A 27313-nucleotide genomic window follows, 5' to 3' on the forward strand; every position below is an offset into this window, starting at 1 on the left:
TTCATTAATCCTTTGTATTGTTCTCTTTATTTCTTTTTTTTCTTTATTATTATGTGTTTTAAATTTTATATATCAGCCATGGGTTCCCCTGTCCTCCCCCCTCCTGCCCCCACTCCCACCTTCCCCCCCAGCCCCTCCCCTCCATTCCCATCTCCTCCAGGATCAAGGCATCCCTGGGGACTCGTTTAAACCTGGTGGATTCAGTATAGGCAGGTCCTGTCACCTCCTTCCAGACTGAGCAAAGTGTCCCTGTGTAAGCCCAAGGTTTCAAACAGCCAGCTCATGCACTAAGGACAGATCCTGGTCCCACAGACTGGGTGCCTCCCAAGCAGATCAAGCTATTCAATTGTCTCACTTATCCAGAGGGCCTGATCCAGCTGGGGGCTCCACAGTCTTTGGTTCATAATTCATGTGCTTCCATTTATTTGGCTATTTGTCCCTGTGCTTTTTGCAATCTTGGATTCAACAAATCACGCTCTTGCAGACCCTCCTCTTTCTCGATAGTTGGACACCTGGAGCTCCACCTGGGGCCTGGCTGAGGATCTCTGCATCCACTTCCATCAGTTATTGGACGATAGTTCCAGCATGACAGTTAGGGTGTTTGGCCATCTGATCACCAGACTAGGTCAGATCAGGCTTTCTCTCCACCATTGCCAGCAGTCTATAGAGGATGTAACATTGTGGATTTTTGGGGACCTCTCCAGCACTCTGCCTATTCCTGTTCTCATGTGGTCTTCATTTATCATGGTCTGTTATTCCTCGTTCTCCCTTTCTGTTCTTGATCCAGCTGGGATCTCCTGCTCCCCTAAGCTTTCTTTCTCTCAAATCTTGCCCTTCATTACTCCCACTGTCGTCCAGGGTGTTCATGTATATCTCATCCATTTCTCTGTCATTGGGTGATCCTTGGGGCTTTCCTAGGGTCCTGTTTTCTAGGTAGTCTCCCTGGAGTTGTGTAGCAGTCTAGTCATCTTTGTTTTTACATCTAGTATCCTCCTATGAGTGAGTATTTACCATGTTTGTCCTTCTGAGCCTGGGTTACCTCACTCAGGATGATTTTTTCTAGATCCATCCATTTGCCTGCAAACCTCATGATGTCATTGTTTTTCTCTGCTGAGTAGTACTCCATTGTGTATATGTACCATATTTTCCTTATCCATTCTTCAGTTGAAGGGCATCTAGGTTGTTTCCAGCTTCTGGCTATTACAAACAAAGCTGATATGAACATAGCTGAGCAAATGCCCTTGTGGTATGATTGAGCATTCCTTGGGTATATGCCCAAGAGTGCTACAGCTGGGTCTTGGGGGAGATTGATTCCCATTTTTCTAAGGAAGCACCATATTGATTTCCAAAGTGGCTGTACAAGCTTGCATTCCCACCAGCAGTGGAGGAGAGTTCCCCTTGCTCCACATCCTCTCCAGCATAAGCTGTCTTCTGTGCTTTTGATCTTAGCCATTCTGACAGGTGTAAGGTGGTATCTCAGAGTCGTTTTGATTTGCATTTACCAGATAATTAGGGATGTTGAGCAATTCCTTAAATGTCTTTCAGCCATTTGAACTTCCTCTGTTGAGAATTCTCTGTTTAGTTCTATAGGCCATTTCTTAATTGGACCGTTGGGCATTTTGATGTCTAATTTCTTGAGTTCTTTATATATTCTGGATATCAGCCCTCTGTCAGATGTGGGGTTGGTGAAGACCTTTTCCCATTCTATAGGCTGTCGCTTTGTCTTGTTGAGTGTGTCCTTTGCTCTACAAAAGCTTCTCAGTTTCAACAGGTCTCATTGATTGATTGTTTCTCTCAGTGTCTGTGCTACTGGTGTTATATTTAGAAAGTGATCTCTGGTGCCAATGCATTTAAGAGTACTTCCTACTTTCTCTACTATAAGGTTCAGAGTAGCTGGATTTATGTTGAGGTCTTTGATCCACTTGGACTTAAGTTTTGTGCACGGTGACAGATATGGATCTATTTGCAGTCTTCTACACATTGCCATCCAGTTCTGCTAGCACCATTTGTTGAAGATGCTTTCTTTTTTCCATTGTACATTTTTGGCTTCTTCGTCAAAAATTAAATGTTCATAGGTGTGTGGGTTAATGTCAGGGTCTTCAATTCGATTCCATTGGTCCACATGTTGGTTTTTATGCCAGTACCAAGCTGTTTTTATTATGGTAGCTCTATAGTAGACCTTGAGGTCTAGGATTGTGATGCCTCCAGAGGTTGTTTTATTGTACAGGATTCTTTTGGCTATCTTGGGTTTTTTGTTTCCATATGAAGTTGAGTATTATTCTTTCCAGATCTGTGAAGAATTGTGTTGTTAATTTGATGGGGATTGCGCTGAATCTGTAGATTGCTTTTGGTAAGATTGCCATTTTTACTATGTTAATCCTGCCTATCCATGAGCATGGGAGATCTTTCCATTTTCTGACATCTTCTTCAATTTCTTTTTTCAGGGACTTAAAGTTCTTCTCATATAGGTCCTTTACATGCTTAGTTAGTGTAACCCCAAGGTATTTTATATCATTTGTGGCTATTGTAAAGGGTGATGTATCTCTGATTTCCTTCTCAGCCTGTTTGTCTACTGTATATAGGAGGGCTACTGATTTTTTTGAGTTGATCTTGTATCCTGCAATGTTGCTGAAGGTTTTATTAGCTGTATCAGTTCCTTGGTTGAATTTTTGGGGTCACTCACGTATACTAACATGTTATCTGCAAATAGGGAGAGCTTGACTTCTTCCTTTCCAATTTGTATCCTGTAACATTAATCTTAAAGAGTCTTATTAATAAAACCAAACCCGAGGCCAGTTATTGGGGTGATTGCTGGAAGATCAGAGAAGCAGAACAAGCCACAGTTTTCTCACCTCACCAGTTCCTCAGCTGGTTTTGTTTCCTCAGATTGCAAGCTTCTGAATCCTCATCCCAATGGCTCTCAGCTGAACTGTGCTCGAAAGCCTGAATGCTTAACCAGCCGAATGCTTTACTCACTACATGCTTTTTTTTTCTCCTCTAATTCCTGGTCCTCATGCCTTATATACTTTTCTCTTTCTGCCCCCACTCCTTGGTGTTTAAAGGTTGGGTTTCTGGGATTAAAGGTGTGGGTCACCATGCTTAGCTGTTTCTAAAGTGGCCTTGAACTCAGAGATCCACCTGGCTCTGCCTCCCAAGTGCTGGTATTAAAGGTGTGTACCACCACCGCCCAATTTCTGTTAGGGCTTACTCTTCCTATTTTCTAGCCACCATTTTTGGCTTTGTTCTAGTGGCTGTCTGTTCTCTGACCCCATATATGTTTATTTCAGGAAACACACAATAATTCAGGGAACACAATACCCACCACAGTATCCCCTTAATCTCTTTATGTTGTCTTATAGCTCTGGCTAGAACTTCAAGTACTATATTGAATAAGTAGGGGGAGAGGGGACAGCCTTGCCTTGTTCCTGATTTTAGTGGTATTGCTTTGAGTTTCTCTCCATTTAGTTTGATGTTGGCTGTTGGCTTGCTGTAGATTGCCTTTATTATGTTTAGGTATGTTCCCTGTATTCCTGATTGCTCCAAGACCTTTAACATGAAGGGGTGTTGGATTTTGTCAAATGCCTTTTCTGCATCTAGTGAGATGATCATGTGGTTTTTTTCTTTGAGTTTGTTTATATAGTGTATTACATTGACGGACTTTTGTATGTTGAACCACCCTTGCATCCCTGGGATGAAGCCTACTTGATCATGGTGGATAATTGTTTTGATGTGTTCTTGGAGTCTGTTTGCCAGAATTTTTTGAGTATTTTTGCATCAGTGTTCATGAGGGAGATTGGTCTGCAGTTCTCTTTCTTTGTTGCATCTTTGTTTGGTTTAGGAATCAGGGTAATTGTAGCCTCATAGAAGGAGTTTGATAATATTCCTTCTGCTTCTATTGTGTGGAACAATTTAAAGAGTATTGGTAGTAAGTCTTCTTTGAAGATCTGGTGGAATTCTGCAGTGAAACCATCAGGTCCAGGGCTTGTTTTGGTTGGGATAGTTTTAATGACTGATTCTATTTCTTTAGGGGTTATTGGACTATTTAAATGGTTTATCTGGTCTTGATTTAATTTAGGTATGTGGTACCTATCCAGAAATTATCCATTTCTTTTAGATTTTCCAGTTTTATGGAGTAGAGGTTTTTGAAGTATGACCTGATGATTCTCTGGATTTCCTCATTGTCTGTTGTTATGTCCCCCTTTTCATTTCTGATTTTGTTAATTTGGATGCTTTCTCTCTCTCTGTCTTTTGGTTAGTTTGGATAAGGGCTTGTCTATCTTGTTGATCTTCTCAAAGAACCAACTCTTTGTTTCATTAATCCTTTGTATTGTTCTCTTTATTTCTATTTTATTGATTTCAGCTCTCAATTTGATAATTTCCTGGCATCTGTTCCTCCTGGGAGACTTTGCTTCTTCCTGTTCAAGGGCTTTCAGTTGTGCTGTCAAATCACTAGCGTGAGATTTCTCCAGCTTCTTTATGTGGGCATTCAGTGCTATGGATTTCCCTCTTAGCACTGCTTTCATAGTATCCCATAAGTTTGGGTATGTGGTGTATTCATTTTTATTGATCTCTAGGAAGTCTTTAATTTCTTTCTTTATTTCTTCCTTAACCCATTGGTGATTCAGTTGAGCATTATTCAGTTTCCATGAGATTGTAGGATTTCTGTAGGTTTTTTTTTTTTTTGTTGAAATCTAACTTTAAACCATGGTGGTCTGATAGAACACAGGGGGTTATTCCAATTGTTTTGTATCTGTTGAGATTTGCTTTGTGGCCAAGTATGTGGTCGATTTTAGAGAAGGTTCCATGGGGTGCTGAGAAGAAGGTATATTCTTTTTTGTTTGGGTGGAATGTTCTGTAGATATTAAGTCCATTTGTGCCATAACATCAGTTAAGTCCATTATGTCTCTGTTAAGTTTCAATTTGGCCGATCTGTCCAGAGGTGAAAGTGGGGTGTTGAAGTCTCCCACTATTAATGTGTGGGGTTTTATATGTGATTTAAGCTTTAGTAATGTTTCTTTTACATATGTGGGTGCCCTTGTGTTTGGGGCATAAATGTTCAGAATTGAAACTTCATCTTTGTGGATCTTTCCTGCGATGAGTATGTAATGTCCTTCATCATCTCTTTTGATTGATTTTAGTCTGAAGTCTATTTTGCTGGATATTTGGATGGCTACACCAGCTTGCTTCTTAAGACCATTTGATTAGAAAGTCTTTTCCCAGCCTTTTATTCTTAGGAAGTGTCTGTCTTTGAATTTGAGGTGTGTTTCTTGTATGCAGCAGAAAGATGGGTCCTGTTTTCGTATCCATTCTGTTAGTCTGTGTCTTTTTATAGGTGAATTAAGTCCATTGATATTAAGGAATATTAATGACCTGTGATTGTTCGTTCCTTTTTTTATTTTTATTTTTTGGTGATAGTGTGTGTGTTCTTCTCTTCTTTGGGGTTTACTGCTGTGGTGTTATCTATTGCCTGTGTTTTCATGGGTGTATCTGACTTCCTTAGGTTGGAATTTTCCTTCTAGTACTTTCTGTAGGGCTGGGTTTGTGGATAAGTATTGTTTAAATCTGGTTTTGTCTTAGAAGGTCTTGTTCACTCCATCTATGATGATTGAAAGTTTTGCTGGGTATATTAGTCTAGGCTGGCATCCATGGTCTCTTAGTGTCTGCATTATATCTGTCCAGGTCCTTCTGGCTTTCAAAGTCTCCATTGAGAAATTGAATGTTATTCTGATGGGTTTGGAACCTTGGGCTTACACAGGGACACTTTGCTAAGCCTGGAAGGAGGGGACTGGAGCTGCCTGTACTGAATCCACCAGGTTTAAATGAATCCCCAGGGGAGTCTTGGCCCTGGAGGAGATGGGAATGGGGGGGAGGGGCTGGGGGGAAGGTGAGGGCGGGGGCAGGAGGGGGGAGGACAGGGGAACCCATGGCTGATGTGTAAAATTAAAACACAAATATAATAAAAAAAAAAGCAGTCTATTGAAAGATCTTTTAAATTTCATCTTCACTTCTTGAACTCTATGGGAATATGCTACTTATTTTTTTTAAAGATTTATTTTTTATTTTTTGTGTGTGAGTATGTTGCTTACAGATAAGCTTGTAATTCTGTGTGTGTCTAGTGCCTTTGGCTGTCCAAAGAGACTGTTGGATCCCTTGGAACTGGAGTTATGGATGGTTGTGAGCTACTATGTGGTTGCTGGGAACCAAACTTTGGTTCTACAAGAGCAGTCAGTGCTCTTAACTGCTGAGCCATCTCTCCAGCCCCTCTCTTAGTGTTTTTGTTTTTGTTTTTTTTAAAGTTTTCTAGGTATAAAATCTTCCTATGGCAGTTTAGGCCTCAGGCTTAGAACTATTCTATGGATTGCTTTATTTTTATAGAATCTCTTGTAAATCCTCTGTTTCCTTTATTAGACATTCCTCATCACCTTTCTGTAGTTCAATAGTTTTCTTCTATGCTATTTGACTTCTAATTTCACTTCTTTATCTTCAGAATTAAGAAGCTAAGAGCATCATGTTTATAGAGCTATTAGGATCAAATGCAGTAACCCAATTGCTGTAATCCATGTGTAGTATATAGCTATTAGGATCAAATGCAGTAATCCATGGTATTGGGAGCATGTTGTGTATTGAATAAAGAGTTACAACTTTATATCTAATTTTGAAACTGGAGGGCAGTGCTCAGAAAGACTGTTGTTCAGGATTGGTGACATTTTATAAGGTGGGGGCAAAGTAAACTAAGTCACGAGGTGCTGACATTAGTTGGGTTACTGAATCCGATAGATGAGGAAGCTGGCATTGCCACCCAGTGCAGAATAGGGCTGGGAACTTTTGGAAGAGTTTAAATGGCAAGAAAAAGTTAATACAGCAGAACTGAGGCTGGTATCTTTTGAAAAGCCTATTTGGAAGTTTGCTGGCATATGGGAACTTGACTTCCAGAATGTTCCCTCCATTACCAACTTACTACACCTATACTACTTATGGGAAAGCTTGGAAGCATCAGAAAATAGTTTTGTAAGTTTCTATGCTTTCCTTCAGTATGTATACATAAAGGTTTATGATGATGGATGATGATGATGATGATGATGATGATGATGTGTGTGTGTGTTTATGATGATGATGATGTGTGTATAATGTATGCATATGGGCATATACATACTATAATATGTATGTGGAGGTGAGGGGACAACTTTCAGGTGTTGATTCTCTCCTTCCACTGGGAGTTCTGGGGATTTAACTCTGGTTTTCTTTTCTTAAGAAATTTTTATTTATTTTTACATACCAACCACAGATCCCCCTCTCATCCCTCCTCCTGCTCCCCGCAGCCTCCCTCTCCACCCACTCCCCATCCCACGGGGAGTCAGCAAAGCCTGGTACATTCAGTTGAGTCAGGTCCAAACCCCTCACCCTGCATCAGTGCTTTGCAAGGTGTCCCACCATAGGTAATGAGCTCCAGAAAGCCAGTTCCTACACCAGGGATGGATCCTGATCCTACTGCCAGGGGGCCCCTTAAGCAGACCAAACTACACAACTGTCTTGCTTATGCAGAGGGCCTAGTCCAGCTCCATTAAGGCTCCACAGCTGTTGGTCTAAAGTTCATGAGTTCCTACTAGCTTAGTTTGGTTGTCTCTGTAGGTTTCCCCATCATGATCTTGATACCCCTTACTCATAGAATCCTTATTCCCTCTCTTCAAATGTACTTATGGAGCTTGGCCTGGTACTTGGCTGTGGATCTCTGCTTCCATCAGTTACTGGATGAAGGCTCTATGATGATAGGGTATTCACTGATTACCAGATGATTATTAATCAGTTACTAGCTGATTAGGCCAGCTCAGGCACCCTCTCCACTATTGCTAGTAGTCTAAGCTGTGGTCATCCTTGGGGATTCCCAAAGAAGGGAAATACACACACACACTTCCATCAAAAAAAGTAACAGGAATTAACAATCACTTGTCATTAATATCCCTCAATATCAATGAACTCAATTCATCTATAAAAAGACACAGGCTAACAAAATGGATACAAAAACAGGATCCATCCTTCTGTGGCATACAAGAAACACACCTCAACTTCAAAGTCAGACGCTATCTCATAGTGAAAGGTTGGGGAAAGACTTTCCAATTAAATGGACTTAAGAAGCAAGCTGAAGTAGCTATCCTAATATCTAACAAAATAGACTTCAAGCTAAAATCAATCAAAAGATATCGGGGAGGACATTACATATTTATCACAGGAAAAATCCATCAAGATGAAGTCTCAATTCTTAACTATAACTCTGGTTTTCTTCTGGCTTATGTAGTAAGTGCCATTACCCACTGAACTGCCTTGAAACCCTAAACTCAGGATTTAATAATTAACCATAGACTGCAAGACAAAAGTCTTTATTATTCTATTTTGAAAACCAGAGCTCAGTTCAATTATCATATGTCTTTTTAAATATTTATTTCTAGAGTTGCAGGAGATAGCCTCAGTTCTTAATTCGCTTGAAGGTGAGACGATAGCTCAGGAGAACTTGGAAGATTTTCTAAAAAATGTTGGGATTACATTATTTAATGAAGAAGTGGAGAAAATCCTTCAATCAGACATTGTTGCTGGTGAGCATTTACACTGTTCTCAATGCTTATAAAATTCTTTTATTTCATTTGTTGTTTTGTCTTTTTTTTTTGTAGGACGACTTGCAAAAATAGTGTGCATGTCTAGAGATGTTTGGTTATGTTTCTGAAAATATTATCTTTGAAAAGGAGCTTTTCCTTTAAAAATCTGCTCTTCTGAAGTTATAAGAATAAACAAGCCTTTAAATAAATAAACTTTTTAAATAAACAAGCCTAAGTTTTGTGGGGAGCACCCTTGTTGAAATCCTTCTGGTTACAGATCTTGTTCCTTCCAGTGAAGAATGGCTTGGGAATTTAAACTGAGTAGAGATACCACTTTGCCATTTGGGGCCAAGTGAAATTACAGGCCCTTCTTGGAGCTTGAATTCCATTTCAGGCCAAGTTGGAACTGGTGTGTCTGCAGCCTTGTAGGGTTGTAGTAAGAAATAACAGTTGGCAATGAATCCAAAAGTACCTTGTAAATAAATTGTTTAAAAAATTTAAACATTTAAAATGTTTATTTTGATATTAGTTTTTGAAAATTACTTTGCCCAGGAATTCTTATTTTTTCACTTCTCTTTTTTTCCTTTTTTCATTCTAAAAGACAACACGATGAATGTTAAAGACTTTATGAAAGCTTTGAAAGACACCATGAAATTTTCTAACTATACTGGTAAGAGCTTTACAATAAAACTGTTGCAAGGCAACAACTCGGAATCATTTAGAGGTCATTTAGTCAAGCATCATATTTAATGCTTAGTCTCTACAATACCCATTGAGATTTGTTCCCTTTAAACTATTGTGTGTGAAGAGTAGAAACTCACCTGATTGTGGTGTTTAGAGGTGGAGCCTTGAGAGCTGATTGAGATTTAACAAGCTCAGCAAGGTGGAGTCCTCATGATTGATTCCTGGTGGCTCACTCAGTGAGTGCTTTATTCACTGAGTGAGTGAATCTCTTCATTCCCTGTTGTTTTCTAAATATTTCCAGTTGTGCATTGGTTTTCCCCTTGATCTAAAGCTTACAAGGTCATTTTAAATCCCACAGTGCTGTGGCTTCACTGCTACTCCCATTCTTATTACTTCTAGTTTTAGTTTATTTGAGTTAGAGAATGAGATCTCCAGTAGGGGACCTGACACTTCATTAATCCATTAAAAGCCAAGTTTCAGAAAGTTTTATATGTTGATTTAAAATCAAAATCAAGTTACTTGTAGGGATAGGCTGAAGGCCCAGAAAAATAATCTATTAAACATGCTTACTAAAATTTAAACAATTTATTATCTATTTCTCTCAATGAATTATTAGGGAAGCATTTCATTTTTTATTTAAAAGTTTTTTTTTTTGTTTGTTTTTTGTTTTTTTGTTTTTACATACCAACCACAGTTCCCCCTCCCTTCCCTCCTCCTGCTTCTTCCCCACCTCTCCACCCTCTCCCCATCCACTCCTCAGAGAGGGTAAGGCCTCCAATGGGGAGTCAACAAAGTCTGGCATATCAAGTTGAGGCAGGACCAAGCCCCTCCCTGCTGCATCAAAGCTGAGCAAGGTATCCCTCCATAGGGAATGAGCTCCAAAAAGCCAGTTCATGCACTAGGGATAAATCCTGGTCCCACTGCCAGGGACTCTACAAACTGCCCAAGATACACAACTGTCGCCCACATTCAGAGGGCCTAGATTGGTCCCATGCAGGTTCCCCAGCTGTTGGTTTAGAGTCTGTGAGCTCCTACTAGCTCTGGTCAGCTGTCTCTGTGGGTTTCTCCATCATGATCTTGACACTGCCCCCCCCATCCCCTATAATCCCTCCTCCTTCTCTTCCACTACTCCCCAGGAGCTCCGCCCAGTGCTTAGCTGTGGATCTCTGCATCTGCTTCCATCAGTTACTGGATGTGGATTCTATGATGACAATATGGTAGTCATCAATCTGATTATAGGGGAAGGCCAGTTCAGCCACCCTCTCCACTATTGCTTGGAGTCTTAGCTGGGGTCATCCTTGTGATTCCGGGGAATTTCCATAGCACCAGGTTTCTCCCTAACCCCATAATGGCTCCCTCTATCAAGATATCTCTTTCATTGCTCTTCCTCTCTGTCCCTCCCTGAACTCATCCATCCCATTCTCTCATGCTCTCATCCCCCTCACCCCCAGCACTCCCAGTTTAACCAGTTTAACTTATCTCTTTTACAGAAGCCTTTCTGGAGGTAGATTTTAGATGTAGGCGCTCTTTCTCTCTCTCTCTTAATGCCTGTCTGTCTCTTGACCCCCTCTCTCTGTCTCTCTTTTAATTACAGGAGATTATTGGCTGTAGGCTTCCCAGTTCAAATGTCCACTAAACACAAGGAGATTAGGATTCTCTACAATGATAGGTGAAGTTATCTGGAAGGAGCAGGAATGTAGGGAAGGAAAGTGGAAAGAGAAGAATTGGGTTCAGAGGATGCTTGAGGATGAAGGGAACTTTTAACAGGAAAAGTAATATGCTTTTGTGTATATTTTGAAACACTCCATCCAAAGCCTAGGCTTTACAAGATAGTTTTGAACATAAACAAGGGTTGTTCTCTGAGCATGGGGGGAGGATTGCAGGTGTAAGTTGAGGCTGGGCTACATAGTGAGACTCTGAAACAGAACACAATAAAAACAAGAGGTGGGTTTATCTATAATGATCAAAGGATATAGATAGAAGACAGTTAGTGTGAAGAAGACTATCAGAGTGGAGATGCAGTGCTCTACTTATGTGGCCACATGTGGTTAGTGAGTGCAGTACTGGACAGTGCAGATCTAGAAGAGGTCATGGATTTTCTTACTGTGCTAAAAATTTAGATCCACAAACTGAATGATGTATTGAATGCATGGTATATGTATATTGTATGTATATTTATTTGCACACTTTCTGTACTTGTAGCAACAAAAGAGGCCATTAATATGCTGGACTCCATGAAAGGAAGTTCTCGGTCTGATAAAGAGAAATATCTGAGGGGACTGGAAAATGTCAAGAGTAAGTTGATTAAGCAGATAGCCAGCAGCTTGTAATTAACATTTATTTTACATCTTTTAAATTAAGGGAGCTTACCCATGGGCTTTCAGTTTTAATGGTTAACATTACTGTTTTTCTGACTTCCCTAAAGATTGTTTTTAATTATGTTTAATTATACACATGTGTATGTGCATGTCTCTGTGTATGGGTATGTATATACACATGCAGGTACTAGAAGAGACCAGAGACATGGAACCCCCTGGATCTGAAGGCATAGGAAGTTGTGAGCTGCCCCATGAGAACAGAACTGAGTAGCTCTGCAAGAGCATCTGAGCCATCTGTTCAACCCCCTTTCTAAATGTTTATTCAAGGATTTCAAACTGTTTTACCAGATACCAATCAATTTTTAATACTTAGTTCCTAAATAATGGCATGAACACATTGGAACAATATTTAGTATAGATTAGATTTTGGACTATATATTCACAGAGATTAAAAAATTTTAAAGATAGGTTTGTTTTTATTTTGCATGTATGAGTGTTTTGTATGCATGTATGTGTTTGCATGATGTGCATGACAAGTGCCTGTGGAGACCATAAGGGGGCATTGATCTCCTGAAGTGCTGTTGCAGATGGTTGAGAGATTCTGTGTTCTGGGAATTGAACCTGGGTTCTCTGTAAGAGCTCTTAACCACTGAACCTTCTCCCAGACCCTAAAGAAATTTGGTTATGAAATTAAATGCCTAGGTTATCCTATGGGTGTGGTGGTATTGTGTTCCCCGATATATTTTGTGTTCCCCGAAATAAACTTATCTGGGGTCAGAGAACAGGACAGCCACAATATTAAACATGAGGATAGGCAGTGGCAGCATACACCTTTAATTCTAACATTCCAGAGACAGAAATACCTCTGGATCTCTGAGTTCAAGGCCACATTAGAAACTGCTAGATATTGTGACACATGCCTTTAATCCCAGAAATCCAGCCTTTAATCCCAGGGAGTGATTGCAGAAAGAGAAATATATAAGGCATGAAGACCAGAAACTAGAAGCATTTTGGCTGGTTAAGCTTTTAGGGTTTGGAGCAGCACAGTTCAGCTGAGATTCATTTGGATGAAGACTCAGAAACTTCCAGTCTGAGGAAACAAGACCAGCTGAGTAACTGGTGAGATGAGGTAGCTGTGGTTTGTTCTGCTCTGATCTTCCAGCATTCACCCCAATAACTGGCCTCAGGTTTGATTAATAAGAACCTTTAAGATTCATACTACATATGGGCTGGATTACAAATTGGGTCTCAGATTAGTTCACCATGTTGTTGAGTGTCTTCAAGACAATATTTCTACATAAATTAAATTTCAAATTAATACATATTTGTGTGTATTTTAGATGATCTTCTTACTATAGTTTTTCCCCTTCTTCTCTTCTCCCTCCTCCTCTCCTGCCTTTTCTCCCTCCCTTTTTTGTAAAAGGCCATTATGTGAAGTATTGTTGAATAATTTAATTGAAGCATGCTTATTTTTGTAGCCAATTGTGTTATCTGTTTATTTACAAAAAGTTTACCTGATCATCTATATGTTTCTTAACTATATTTTAAAAGACATTTACTGCATTTGGATGGAACTTTAGCAAATATATATATATATATATTTAAAATTTCCCCAAGGAATGGCCAGTGAAATTGCTCAGTGGGTAGAGATGTTTGACTAGCACAGGCTTGTGCCTTACCCCCTATAATTTCTTGAGTGTATATTTGGAACTCTAGGACAGTCTTTATTGCTAGAACCAATGAGGAAGGACTTTATCCAGAGAGTAGAAGCAAGAATCATGGGCTGAGCATCCTCATCCTGCAATACCTATGACAGCACTACTGAAATCAAGTAGTAGTGGACCAAAACATTAATAGTTCTGAGGTCTGGAAATCTTAGAGCTATCTACAAAATTATTCAACTTTACCATTTTGGAAGTATTTTTAATAAGATTAGTTCATCATATTCAGACAAAAAATTAAGTATGATTTATCTGTGTTTTAACCTCCTTTTGTTTCAAGTAATACCCTGCTACTTATAAATTATTCTAAAGCATTCTTTAACTGCAGTCAGACCCATTTACACAAATAGAGTGGGGTTGGGAAGATGTCTCAGCACTTAAGGGCACTGGCTGTTCTTCTTGGGGATCTGGGTTCATTTAATGAGAACTCACATGGCAGCTCACAACCATCTGTAATTCCAGTTCCAGGAGATATGATGCCCTTTTCTGTCCTCCATAGGCAACAGCTACACCTGTAGTTACAGACATACATGCCAGCAGAACGTCCATACATATAAAATAATGAAAATTAAAACAGAGTGACTTTTCTATTATCTATCCCTCAAATGGATCGTTGTTCTTATTTACATCTCTGTGGAAAGGATGGGAGATAATGAGATAACTGCAGTTGGTACATAGGAAGAGCTCCAGGGTTAGCAGCTTGGCAGACGAGAGAGGAAGAGGAAAAGAGAAGACGAGGCAGAGGCTGAATTCAGAGTAGTAAGTAAATACTTATTGGCTAGGCACCAGGAAAACAGGGACGCCTGTTACATTAGGAACTGCCATATTTAAAGAGTTGGTGAAAGACATCACAGAGGAAGCTAGGAAGGATGAGAATATGGTTGTCTGACTGATGAGGGAATGGTCGTCACTGATTGGTACTATCAAGAGAAGAACTTGATTTAACCCCTTGTTTCCTGCCCAAGTAGGTAAGGTCGGAATGCTGTTCTTCCTCTCACTGTTCCACTCTGCATTTTCAGGTTTGAAAAAGGAACTGTCGTCTCTACACCTGAAATTACCAACAATAGATGGTGAGCATGAGTTTTATATGTGATATATTGTATGCACACACATCTATTTCATGTAGCAAGAGAATTGTTAGATGATTGTCAAATGCTGATGTATTTCTAATGTATCTTGCTTAAATCTAGAATCTGATTGTGAGAGAAAATGTGGTATTTATCTTTCTCTGAATCTTTGTTTTTTTTCTCTTTACATAATTTCCTGTTCCATCCATTTTTTTTTCTGAAAATGTCATGAGTCCATTTTTTCTTTACAGCTGAATACAATTCCATAGTATATAATAACCACGTTTTCTTTATCCACGGACATCTAGGCTAGTTCCAGTTCCTAGCAGTTATGAATAAGGTAGCAATGAACACAATGAGTTAATATCTCTGTGGTAGGATGTAGAGGTCTTTGGGCAGATGTGCAGTAGGGGTGTAGCTGGGCATACAGATGTTCTGTCTTCAGTTTTTTTAAAAAAATCTCCATACTGTTTTCATAGCATGCATGCCGTAATTCTGTAGTATTACTTTGGACCATTTACTTTGCAGTCTGTGCTACTGTATTGTTTCCTCTGCCCCGTCACAAATTCCATACTTTTTTTTTTTTAAACTCCTAAACGTTTGTATATTCTGTTTCTTGGCATGCTTTTCCCTGACCTGTTTTGCTCATTTATGTTTACTGGTGAGCCTGCTTCCTTGGCGATACCACTTCCTCATCTGATAGCTTAAATTAATTTCCTTTGCTGTGTGCTTTCATTAGTTCATTTCTGGCTCACAGTATTTTTTCCATATAAATAACTGTTCCTGGTTTTCATTATTTGATTAATGTTATTGCTTCCTATTTGCCTAGCAGTGCCATTGGCCTAGGGATAATTGTAGCTCAAGAATGCAGTGAAATCTTGGCTCTTATCTTACTGTTAAGAAAAGCTAATGTTTATAGCTAATTAAATTTAGTATGCCAGATATTGTTTTGAGTCTTTTATGATAACTCATAATTTTAAATGTTCATTGAATGAAAAATCTGCTTTATCTTTTTATCTTTGATGTTTATCATACTTGTATTTATTCTGTAACTATACTACTTATCATAATTTAAATTGCTTCAGCTTGCTTTTGGGTCTATGGTTTTGCATACACTATTTACTTTGTATATTTCCTGTTGGATCAACTTACCCCCTACCCTTGCCCAGGAGCTTGGCTCAGATGTCATATTTCATTTCATCCCTCCTTATTCTAAGTTTATCACATACTAATGAAGTGAGAAGGTTAATCTGAGATTGATGTTGTGTATACTTTTCTCATAGCACCAATTATGTGATAGATTTTAATTATGTTTACAGAGATAGCAGAGTTGTTCTCTCTCATTAAGGAATTTACAGGAACCTCTTTGAAAAGAGGGATTGGATTTTCAGTGTTGCTTGTTAGTAGCTGTAAAATGACTGTTAGTGGAAATGATGTAGATGGTGTTTTTTCCCAAGTGACTTTCATGAAGTCTTGAAACATTTCATATAACTTCAGAGTATGAAAATACACACAACTAGATTTTGAGGTTAAAAGAGAAATGGTATAGATAAAAAAGTTTAAAACACTGATGCTTTCATATATATCTTATATTTTAAATTGTGTGAGACGGTAGGACTGTCATTTAGCTATAGAGGTTGTGAACAGAACCTGGTTGAGAGAGAACACTGATGACTGATTAACTTGCAATAAAGCTCTATGAAATGGAGTTCAGGTTCCTGACTTCCCTTTATGAAGGACTATACGTTGTAAGGTGGAGTTAACACTTCCCTCCCCAGGTCTCTTGGTCAGTGTTTTATCACAGTGACAGAAAGCAAACTAGAACATCCACCACTGTCTGTTTGCCGTAAATCATTTTTTTTAAAACTTAAATATTGTTTGAGGTCATCATTTCCAGTAGAAAATATTTTACTTCTACTAGATTTTTGGTTCTGGTAAATATTTAACACATGACTTTGTTCATAGTAGGTTTTGGATAAATTGGTTTCTATGTATTTTTTTTTTTTAAAAGACAGTTTCTCTATTATGTGGCTCTGGCTATCCTGGAACTCTCTATGTAGGTTAGGCTGGCCTCAAACTTATGGAAATCCACCCACCTCTGCCTCCTCAATGCTGGGATTAAAGATGTGCACTACCATTCCCAGCCCTGTATGTATTTTTTAAATAACAGCATGTTGTACATATTTATCTTTGTAGAGATCAAAGAAGGTGCTGACATCTTGTCACAAGTTGATAATGGCAAGATCTCTATATCTGACTTGGAGCATGCCTTGAAATGTTTGAATGCTAATTTGACTGAAGAAGACTTCAATGAAGCACTTGAACATTGTGATACCAATGGTGAGCTGTTTAGCTTTTTGTTTTATTTTTTGGCTTGAGTGTCTTTATTTTTCCTACTTCTTGGATATGTAGAATGTATATATAAGGTTAAAAAGAGAACTAGAGTAATGATATTGGAAGCTTGGTTGATATAAGTGATGGCCAATTCTAATTTACACATTTATTGACATATCTAACTGCTCATACTCATCTGGTTATCATATATACTTATTAGATAATTACTATTCATTACTTACAAGCCTGAGTGGGGAAATATCATACATTGTAGACAGTATTTTGTACTGATGTAGAATCTTTCTCTAAAGGAGATTCAACTCCACCTGTCCTTTTATAGATAGTGTTTGTCACATTTTTATTTTGTTTGTTTGGTTTTTGGTTTTTCAAGACAGGGTTTCTCTGTGTAGCTATGGAGCCTGTCCTGGAACTCACTCTGTAATCAGGCTGGCTTCGAACTCACAGAGATCCACCTGCCTCTGCTTCCTGAGTGCTAGGATTAAAGGTGTGTGCCACCACTGCCCAGCCTAACATTTTGATTTTTAACCAAATAAAATAAAATGCATTTTATTTATTTTTTTTAATTTTTATTATTATGTATGACTGCATGTATGACCGCAGGCCAGAAGAGGGCACCAGATCTCATTACAGATGGTTGTGAGCCACCATGTGGTTGCTGGGAATTGAACTCAGGACCTCTGGAAGAGCAGTCAGTGCTCTTAACCTCTGAGTCATTTCTCCAGCCCATAAAATGCATTTTAAAAGTGCAATTGTTTTGTTTGAGTAATTGTTTCCAAGAGGCTCCATATTTATCCCTGTTTTCCACCATTGACTTCAATAGTAGGCACTTGATCCCTCTTCATGAATTATATATGTGACTATAAATGTGTGTGTGTGTGTGTGTGTGTGTGTGTGTGTGTGTGTGTATGCATGTTTACTTTTAGAAAATGAAATCTTTGGCAATATTCTAGAAGATGCTGAGTTTTATTAGTTTTAGGGGAGCTTTTATTTGGGGTATATCTGTCTGGTTTTTTGCCTGTGGGACTCCTATGAGTTCCAGGTTTGGAAGCACCTGTCTTACACAATTTGGTTATTGATTTATCGACTCCTCTAGATTATTTTTTATTTATTTATGATTATTATTTTTTATTTTTTTGTTTTTTTCGAGACAGTGTTTCTTTGTAGCTTTGGAGCCTGTCCTGGACTAGCTCTGTAGACCAGGCTGGCCTTGAACTCACAGAGATCTACCTGCCTCTACCTCCTGAGTGCTGGGATTACAGGTGTGTGCCACCACCGCCTGGCGCCCTAGATTATTTTTTAAATCTGGGTCAGTTTTTATCTGATTTGGTTACTTAGCCTTCCTTGTTTATACTGAGTCAGTGAACATATCTTCCTATTTCATTTTTTTAGATTTATTTTTATTTATGTGGCTGTATATATATCCGTGTGAATGTATGTCATGTGTATCTGAGGAAGCAGAAGAGGCATTGGATCCTCTGAAGCTGGAGTTAAGGAGGCTGTGAGCTGCTGGACAGAGTGCTGTGCACTGAAGTTGGACCTTTGATTTTGCCACACCCAAATGACATAAATTTAGTCTCCAAACCCATGTCAAATTCTGTATGGACCTTCAGTTTCTCACAGGAATCTCCCCCTCACCCCATTGTGTGTCAGGTTGGGTGGTTTGGGCCTCCTTTTCTCATACTACATTAATGAACATACATTCTCCTTTTTAATTTTAATGATTTATTTTTATTTTTACTTATGTGTACACATGTGTGTCTGTGTGAGTGTGTGCTACATGTGTGCAGGTACCTGAGGAGGGCAGAAGAGGGCATCAGATCCTCTGGAGCTGGGGTCAAGGTGGTTGTAAAGTGCTGGACATGGGTGCTGGGAACTGAACTTGGGCCCTCTGGAGGAGCAGGGAGCATCCTTAACTTCTGAGGTTCTCTCTCTGCCCCTACATGTCTTCCTTTTACTGGTTGAAAGAAACCCTTTATAGATCCCAGTTTACTTGGTATATGTTCTAACTCCCATTTTAGCATAGACCAAGGTATTTTGTATGGCTCTTTATAAACATTTAGATAAATTATTTAGTCATTTCTCGATCTTAATTTTATCCCCAAGATGGCTGTAGTTTTCTACTCACTGCTTACCAGTCTATATCTTAGTTCCTGGTTAACCTTTCTTATTTCCTTTACAAGACTCCAGTCATAGATTAATAGACTGGTACATTTTATATTCTGTCTCTTGGGGTTTATATTGGGATATTTTTCTGTGTTATCCACGTTGTCATTTCATTATAATTTAGACTCTTTCAGGACTTCTGTGACTTTGTATCAGTGTATGTATCCACTTATAGTAACATTACCACTCTCCTTCAATGAGACTGAATCATTTCAAATTTCTAACAGCCTTTAGAACTTCCTGGTCTTATTGTTTGAACAAGCTAATTTCTTTTTGCTTTCATCTTTTAATAATAGGCATATTAATGATACACAAACATGTAATATTTTGAATATTAAATGAATTAATGCATGTAAAGTATCATATGTAAGGAACTAAAATATTATTTAATATTAACAATGAATCCTAGTTATTATAAGTTCTATTGAAATAGCTTCTATAATTTGAGAAAAGTGAATGAAAATGAGTTATTATATAATTATTATGAATCAGAAAATTTCATGTGCTGATTAAATACAACATTTTTAATGACAGCATGTTTGATTTTGGCCTTCCAGATAACATGGAGGTGGACTTAAAAGATTTCTTAATGGAAATGAAAAGTATGCCAAGCTTTAAAGAGTCCATAGGTATGTGAATACTTCTGATGCAAGAAGGTGACTGGAAAGTTGCTTTATAATCTATGAAAATTTAAAATAGTTGTGTATTTTAAAGATTTACCTAAGTGTGTGTATGTGTGTATGTGTGTGTGTGTGTGTGCGCGCACACGTGCACGTGCATATGTGCTTGAGCATGGCCATGTGGATGCCCATGGAGACTAGAGACATTGGATTTCAGGAGCTAGAATTACAGGTAGTCTTGAGCCCTCAGTGTGTGTGATGGGAGCTGAACTGAGGTTTTCTGCAACTAGCAGTATGCACTCTTAACCACTGAGCCATTTCTGGAGCTCCTGGATGTGTGTTTTTAATTGATATGTAACTTTTAAACATAAACCTTGCCCTTTAAAATATGTAATTTATTTGTTTTTGATTACATAGTCATATAACATGCCTCAGCCTTCCCGGGACCTGGGACTACAAGCATTCACTACCATGTTGAACTCATCTTGTTTTAAAATTTGCATATTCTCTTCCGGATCTTATTTTTTTAGATCTCACAAAACTGTCAACACACACACAGGCTTATGTCCTCCCCCTTACCTGCTATTCAGCTAGCTCTTGTCTCAGGACTTATTTTCAGTTCCATTCTGTGGCTAGCTTGCTTCCTGAATCTGTACTTTTCCTTGCTGTGATTTTTCCTGTATTTTGCTAATGTCCATTTTTCCATGAGAGTCAAAGAAAGGAAAGGTGAGAGTTAGGAATTTTGACTCTTTGAATGCTTGTAAATATCCTTCTTTGACCTTTGTCTGCTTTGGTTATGTGTCTGGTGTGGTAATTGCTCTTCTTAAAGCTGTGAAAAACTGCCTGATGAAATCAGCTTCAGGAAATGAGGTTTATGTTGGATTATAGCAGTTTGAGGGGACAGTTCATCATGATGTAGCATGGTGACAGGGGTGCAAGGCAGCTTGTCACATTACATTCACAGTCAAGAAGCAGAGAGAAATGCATGCTGGTGCTCAGCTCACTCCCCTTTTTATTCAGTTCAGGACCCAGCCTGTGGGATGGTGCAGCCCACATTCAGGATGGGTCTTTTCTGTTCAGTTTAAATCTTTTCATTAACACCCTTGATAGACTTAGCCAGAGATGTATTTCCATGTTGATTGTAGACTTGTCAGGCTGACAGTCAAGATTAATGATCACAACTGGGTATTAAATTTTACATCTATTAAAATGCTTATCATTTAGTAGTTGTTAGTAAATGAATATGATTCTATTGCTGGAGTTGTTTGCCTTTCTATATCCAGCCAGCTATACTTTCTATTTGGTATCTCTCTCTCTCTCTCTCTATACACACACACACACACACACACACACACACACACACATATGTATATGTATATATATATTCTCAGTTACGGTCAGTGTTAACAAGAACTGGAGGAAGAAGCTTCCTGGGTCAACAGATGTCGCCAATTATGTCTCCCAAGAGTACTATCTATTAATAATTTAAAACACAATGGCAACATGTTTACATTTTGCTTCTCAGGGTAACACTTTTGTTGTATCACGTATTTTATTTCAGAAACACAACTTTAAGTTAAATAATGCAGTATAGCTTTGGCTTAAAAATTATTTGTAGCACTTCATAGTGGTCTCAGGGGCCACATGTGAAGCAATAAATGGCCCCAGGGATAGTTGACTACCTGAATGTGCCTGTATGAAAGGTACAGTAGTGGAAAGCTTTGTCTTTGAACCTGTGTTGCCTGAATTTGAATCTTGTTCTTACCACATAATTACCAAAGTACTCTTCAGCAAGTCAACTTAAACTTGCTAGCATCAGTCTCTTCATTTGAAAAATGGGCATAGTCCTGATTACCCTTAAGACTATTGTGAACTTGAACAGGTAAGGTGAAGGTACTTGGAGCAGTGTCTAGCACTAAGGCTTTAATGATTGTGAGCTCCTGTTTCTAAAACTGTGTTCAAAGTTTCATGTACTTTTCCATTATTTTATGCAACCTGAGTAAAGTGGTGGGTAATACACAGTGTCTGCTGTTGAAACATTTTCTTCTACTGTCTTTCCGTAGTCACACAGGTACTCCTAACCACTCCCCAAGTTCTCCAGAAGGATCTACTTGATGTCTCTGACTTCAAGAAGTTATTGGAGAATGATGACCTTCATTCAGCTGAAGCCACACTGACTGAAGTGTTGAAAAATGTTCCTGAGCAAGGTGTGTACTCAATCTACCTACCTTCAATGGGCTGTTCTCTCCAGGTGAGGAGGAAGATGCTTGGGGGGAGCACACAGGGTGGAGGGTCATCCTGTACCCACTGCAGTGAGATGGATAGTCACACTACTCTACTGGTGTGCCAACTCAGAGCTCCACAGGGGCAAATCAGCAGAGAATCCAGGCCTATCCTGTCACTGTGGGAAGCCAATGGTGGTGCCTGTGGTGTGAGATTATACTGTGAACTGACTGGGCTGTGATCTATGGGCAGAGCAGAGCAGGTTTCTGGAGCACCAAGCCAGGTGCTCATCCATCAGAAGCTGATTCTCAGATGATAGGGATGCTGCACACAGTAGTGACTCAGAGAAGCAGACATTGACTAGGGTGCAAGAAACTTCTTTATTTTAGTGACAAGTGTAGCTGAATGTTGTCTTTACTAAGTTCTTAAAAAGATTTGGAGAGTATCCTTTCTATTTTCTTCCTCAGATACTTAGAACTCACAAGTGAAGATGTGTACTAAGAGGTTTTTAAAAAAAGTTTTAAGTGTGTGTGTGTGTGTGTGTGTGTGTGTGTGTGTGTGTGTGAACCATGGAGACCAGAGATATCAGATCCCCTAGGGATGGAGTCACAGGCAGTTGTGAGTTGCCTGGTGTTGGGTTCTGGGAATCCGGCTAAGGTCCTCTGGGAGAATAATATGCACTCTTAACCACCAAGCCATCAATTCAGGTTCAGCACTGAAAATTTTATATGGAATGACTTTAGAGAATAAGGCACTCACTTTTCTTAATTTCAGTAAGCTGTTTTTTTTAATAGGAATCTGTGCATTTTATCTTCATTTTTAAGCATGTTAAATAAAACTGTTGCTGATATCTGCTTTTTTTTTGTTTGCCATGTCTATAATGATATCTTCATTTTTTATCCCCAGTGTTACTGGAGTGTAACTTTTTAAAATCTCCTCCATTGATCTCTGCATAATTTTTAGTCTTATTTTCTTTGGAAAAAAACGAACGTTATTTTGATTGATCCATTTTTAAATTCATGTTCTTCTTTCTGTTTTCTGCTTCTCTTCCTCTGGTGACATCTAGTGATGAATATTTGATTTAGCTCAATAATTTAAAGGAGTTACGATGTTTGTAATGTCCTAGAAGAACACCCCCAGGACTGATTTAATTACACTCCAACGCATTTGGATATGTAGTACTTCATTGTTGCTCAGTTTAAACTCTCCTAAAATTTTGGTTGTCTCTCTTTGGCTCTTGGGTTTAGAAGTATATTTCTTTTCTTCCTTCCTCCCTCCCTCCCTCTCTCTCTTTTCTTTCTTTTTCTTCTTTCCTTCCTTCCTTCCTTCCTTCCTTCCTTCCTTCCTTCCTTCCTTCCTTCCTTCCTTCCTTCCTTTCTTTCTTTCTTTTTCTTTTTTTGAAGCAGGGTTTCTCTGTAGCTTTGGAGAAGCCAGTCCTGGAACTCAACTCTGTAGACCAGGCTGGCCTCGAACTCACAGAGATCCACCTGTCTCTGTCTCCAAAGTGCCACCTGGCATACTCTGGTTTCTCTTCAGATGGTATAAATCTCTCACTTTTTTTTTTATTTTAAGAATTATTTATTTCTTATGTGTACAATATTCTGCCTGCATGTATGCCTACATGCCAGAAGAGGGCACCAGATATCATAGATGGTTGGGAGCCACTATGTAATTGCTGGAAATTGAACTCAGGTCCTCTGGAAGAGCAGTCAGTGCTCTTAACCTCTGAGCCATCTCTACAGCTCCTTAGAAGTATATTTCTTAATTCCCAAAATTTTGATGGTTTTGTAGTTGTCATATATATGTATATATGTGTGTGAGAGAGACAACTACAAACAAAATTATGTTACTTAAAATTTTTTTGTAGGGAAAATTTATTCTTCCCCCATTGAGTTACTAGTAATATGTCATTGAATTGATTTAATATTTGACTAACTTATATTTCATGATATTACTAATATATTTTCTAAGTACATACTTTCTATTTCAGCTACCTCTCCTTATGCTCTGTCTTCCTTTGTTTTGTTCATTTAAAAAATTAGTGCAGCTGTCTTTTCCACTAGCTTGGGAATTTTCTTTGTTTATAATGATATAGGTTCTTGCTGTGGGATAACCAGGTTTCATTGTATTTCTCAATTTTACCCTAATAATTCAGTTACTTTGACCATCTTTCAGACAGTGCAAAGATAATATTTTAACTTCATTCTCAATTTATGTACTATATTTGTTAATCAATTTTTTAATTAGGCAAATAATTATTTTGAATAAGTTTACTCATGCATTTACACTTCTAATTTATTCATACATCTCTAATTTTTTGTTAGGTTAGGATTTAGTACTTCCTTTAGATAGGAATTGGCTGAGTTTCTGGCTCATGGCATCTTTAATTTCACCCTTGTGAGGATTATACTATTTTCTACAGTCAGAATTCTTTCAGTATTTTTTCCTTGTATGTGTTTCCATGTGTGTACATGTATGCACATCTCTGAGTGTAGCTCTATGTGCACACATGTTTAGAGGTCAACCTCAGGTGTTATCCTCAGGGGCTGGTCACCTTGTTTTTGAGACTGGGTTGGTCACTGGCCTGGAACTTGACTGCACCTCTCCAGCCCTGGGATTCCAAATACACACCAGTGTGAGTGACTTTTTCTATGCAGGTTCTGGGGATTGAACTTGGGTCTTTGTGCTTTCAAGGCAAGTGCTTCCCAATGGAGTCATCTGCCCAGCCCTTACATTTTGTTTTGCTTTCTTTTCATAGTAACTTTGTATGGATGCTGGGTTCTCTTTTCTTCTGATTATTGTCCGTATTAGACTTTTCTGGATCAGTAATGGCCGGTGATCTCATGGAAGAGTGGATAGTGTTGAGTGGCAAGTCTAGAGTTCCATCTTCAGTTCCTAAAGCAAACAACAATACTTTAACAAATAGTGTCCCTCTTTGAAAGATGACTCCTTTTCTGCCATCTGATACCATTGGTAAGGATTTCATCTTTAATTGAGTTCTGCCCCCAGGCTCTATGTAACATTATTCACTTCTAGAGTTTGTCCTTTAACCAAGAGGCAGTACCATCTGAAGACCACCGTCATCGGTCTCAGGTGGTGGTTGACCCCAAGACCATGTGTTTCACCTCTTCCGAGGTTAGAGTTCTGGCCCTTCAGACCTTCTGACCCTGTGGATGGTAGTTCCCTCTTCATCGTTGAGACTCTTCTTATGGATAGTCTGGTTGGTGTCATCTGCCCTCCTTATGAGGCCCATTCTCATTCCTCCAGATGTACAAGTTTTCCACCCGATCTTCGACTTTGATATGGGCTCTGTGGTTGACTGGCCCTAGATTTTTGTCTCCCCAGTTACATGTGAATAAAAGGTGTGAAGTTCTACATCTTAGGCATAGACTGGATTCTTTTATTTACTTCGTGTAGGGGCTTTGGAGATCATGTGCTGAGATTCAATTTAGGTAGTTTATCATTGTCATAAAGCAGTGATTTTTTTCCTTTTTTTAAAAAAAAAAAAGCCGGGCAGTGGTGGTGCACGCCTTTAATCCCAATACTTGGGAGGCAGAGGCAGGCGGATCTCTGTGAGTTTGAGGCCATTCTGGTCTACAGAGTGAGATCCAGGATAGGCACCAAAGCTACAGAGAGAAACCCTGTCTCAAAAAACCAAAAAAAAAAAAAAAAAAAAAAAAAAGAAAAGAAAAGAAAAGAAAAAAAAAGTTTCCCTACGAGGAGAGGAGGGAGGGGAAACTGCAGACAGGATGTAAAATAAATGAAAAAATTTTAATTAATAAAATTATAGTTCCCCCATTATCATTGCCTTGCAGGTCCTTTCTGGACAGTTTTGTTCCCAACCACTACCTGTTGCATTACAAGCACCTTTCTTGAAAATGTAGTAACACATGTCTGCTTGTATACTGTGGTGACAGACCATTGTAGTAGCTAAGACTGTCTCTTCTCTAAATACATATTTTATTCCTGGTGGGCTATATCACCCTTAATGAATGTATATTCAGTGAGAGCATCATACTTTCTTGTGTGCTGATGGATCCTGTTTGCTAGCTAGTATGCTACTTAAATTTTAGCACACTTATATAGCTAATGTTGGTGTGTGGCCTCTCCTCATTATCCCATAATAGTTCTGTACTTCACAGTTTTGTAAGGGAGTGGAGCTACTAAAGTATTTATGTGTAGTGGGCAGCTGTTCCAGCTTTGACCTTGACGCACTGCCCCTAGTACCACATAGACTACTGGACTTGTATTGTTAATTCCCTGCATTATTTATGGAAGTGATCAATTTTTTTTTTTTTAACTAGAAAGACCTCTCTTGTCAAGTTGTAGAAAGTAAATGGAAAAAAAACTAGAACTAATATCAGAGAGTTTTTAAAAAGATACTATTTTAATAGCATATATTATCATTAATATGATAAAAATCAGTAATTATTTAGAAAGAAATAAAACTGCATATTTTGGAGAATGCAAGAGACAAAAGAAAAGAAATAGTTAAGGCTGACGTGGCTATTATATTGAGTTCTAATATATTTAGAAACATTATTTATTTCAGCTAAATTTTCCCTTGCTTTACAGAAAAAGGCAAAGTTAGCATGCAAGACTTTCTGACCACGTTTGCAGATACCTTGAAAACTCTACAATCTGAACGTGAGTTTTACTTAGAATGTGTTTAATTCTCACATTTGGAAAGATAAACAGTGGCTTACATATTAAAACAATCTAGATTTAGATAAAGCACAAGTAAGATACACTATGAAGACAAAAGGGCACAAGGTAGATTATTTGTAACTTTGCTTTGAATGATGATGCAAACATTGCTAAGTGTAACCTAAACCTCGAATTGTGAGCAGTTTCTGACTCACTGGTGCTAGAAAATTATCCACTGAGGTTTTATTCTCTGAGACTATTCAGTATTCATATTTGACTTCTAAAATGATTAGAAAATGAAGAATAGTTAGAAAATAATTTTTAAAAGGTTTGGCAAACTGAGTGGAGTAGACCTCTAAGACTATTTATTATGGCTTTTTTCACATAATCAACTACTGTATCCTATGTTTTTCACAAATTCATGAAAACTTATAATAATATACCAACTTTGTTAGCAGTGTGGTTCTGTGTGACTGCTACCATAAACACCATGTGAACATGTCTTAAGAGTTCCATTATGGTGTTTATGACCCATTTCCTACTCCAGCCCTCAGTGCACAGGGACCACTGCTACTTTGCTCTGTGATAAACTTCCAGAACTTACCATGTCTAACTATAACTTTCCACCAATACCATATTTTCCCTCCTCACAGTCACCATCACCCTCTCTGCTTCTATGAGAGTGTTTTGGGATTCTGTACAAGTGACATCATCCAGTAACTGTCCTGACATTTCACAGAGTAAAATGTGCCCTAGGTTCATCCCTGTTTTTGCAAATGACAGGATTCCTGATTTTTTGAGGTTGAAAAGTGTTCCATAATTATTTTATTCTTGAGACAGGATCTTGCCACATAGTTTAGGCTGGCCTTGTACATACTGTGTAGCTCAGTCTGTCCCAAAACTCGAGGTAATTCTCCTGCTTCAGTA

The sequence above is a fragment of the Onychomys torridus genome, chromosome 8 (genome assembly GCF_903995425.1).
Source record: "Onychomys torridus chromosome 8, mOncTor1.1, whole genome shotgun sequence".
In the NCBI taxonomy this organism is placed as follows: Eukaryota; Metazoa; Chordata; class Mammalia; order Rodentia; family Cricetidae; genus Onychomys; species Onychomys torridus.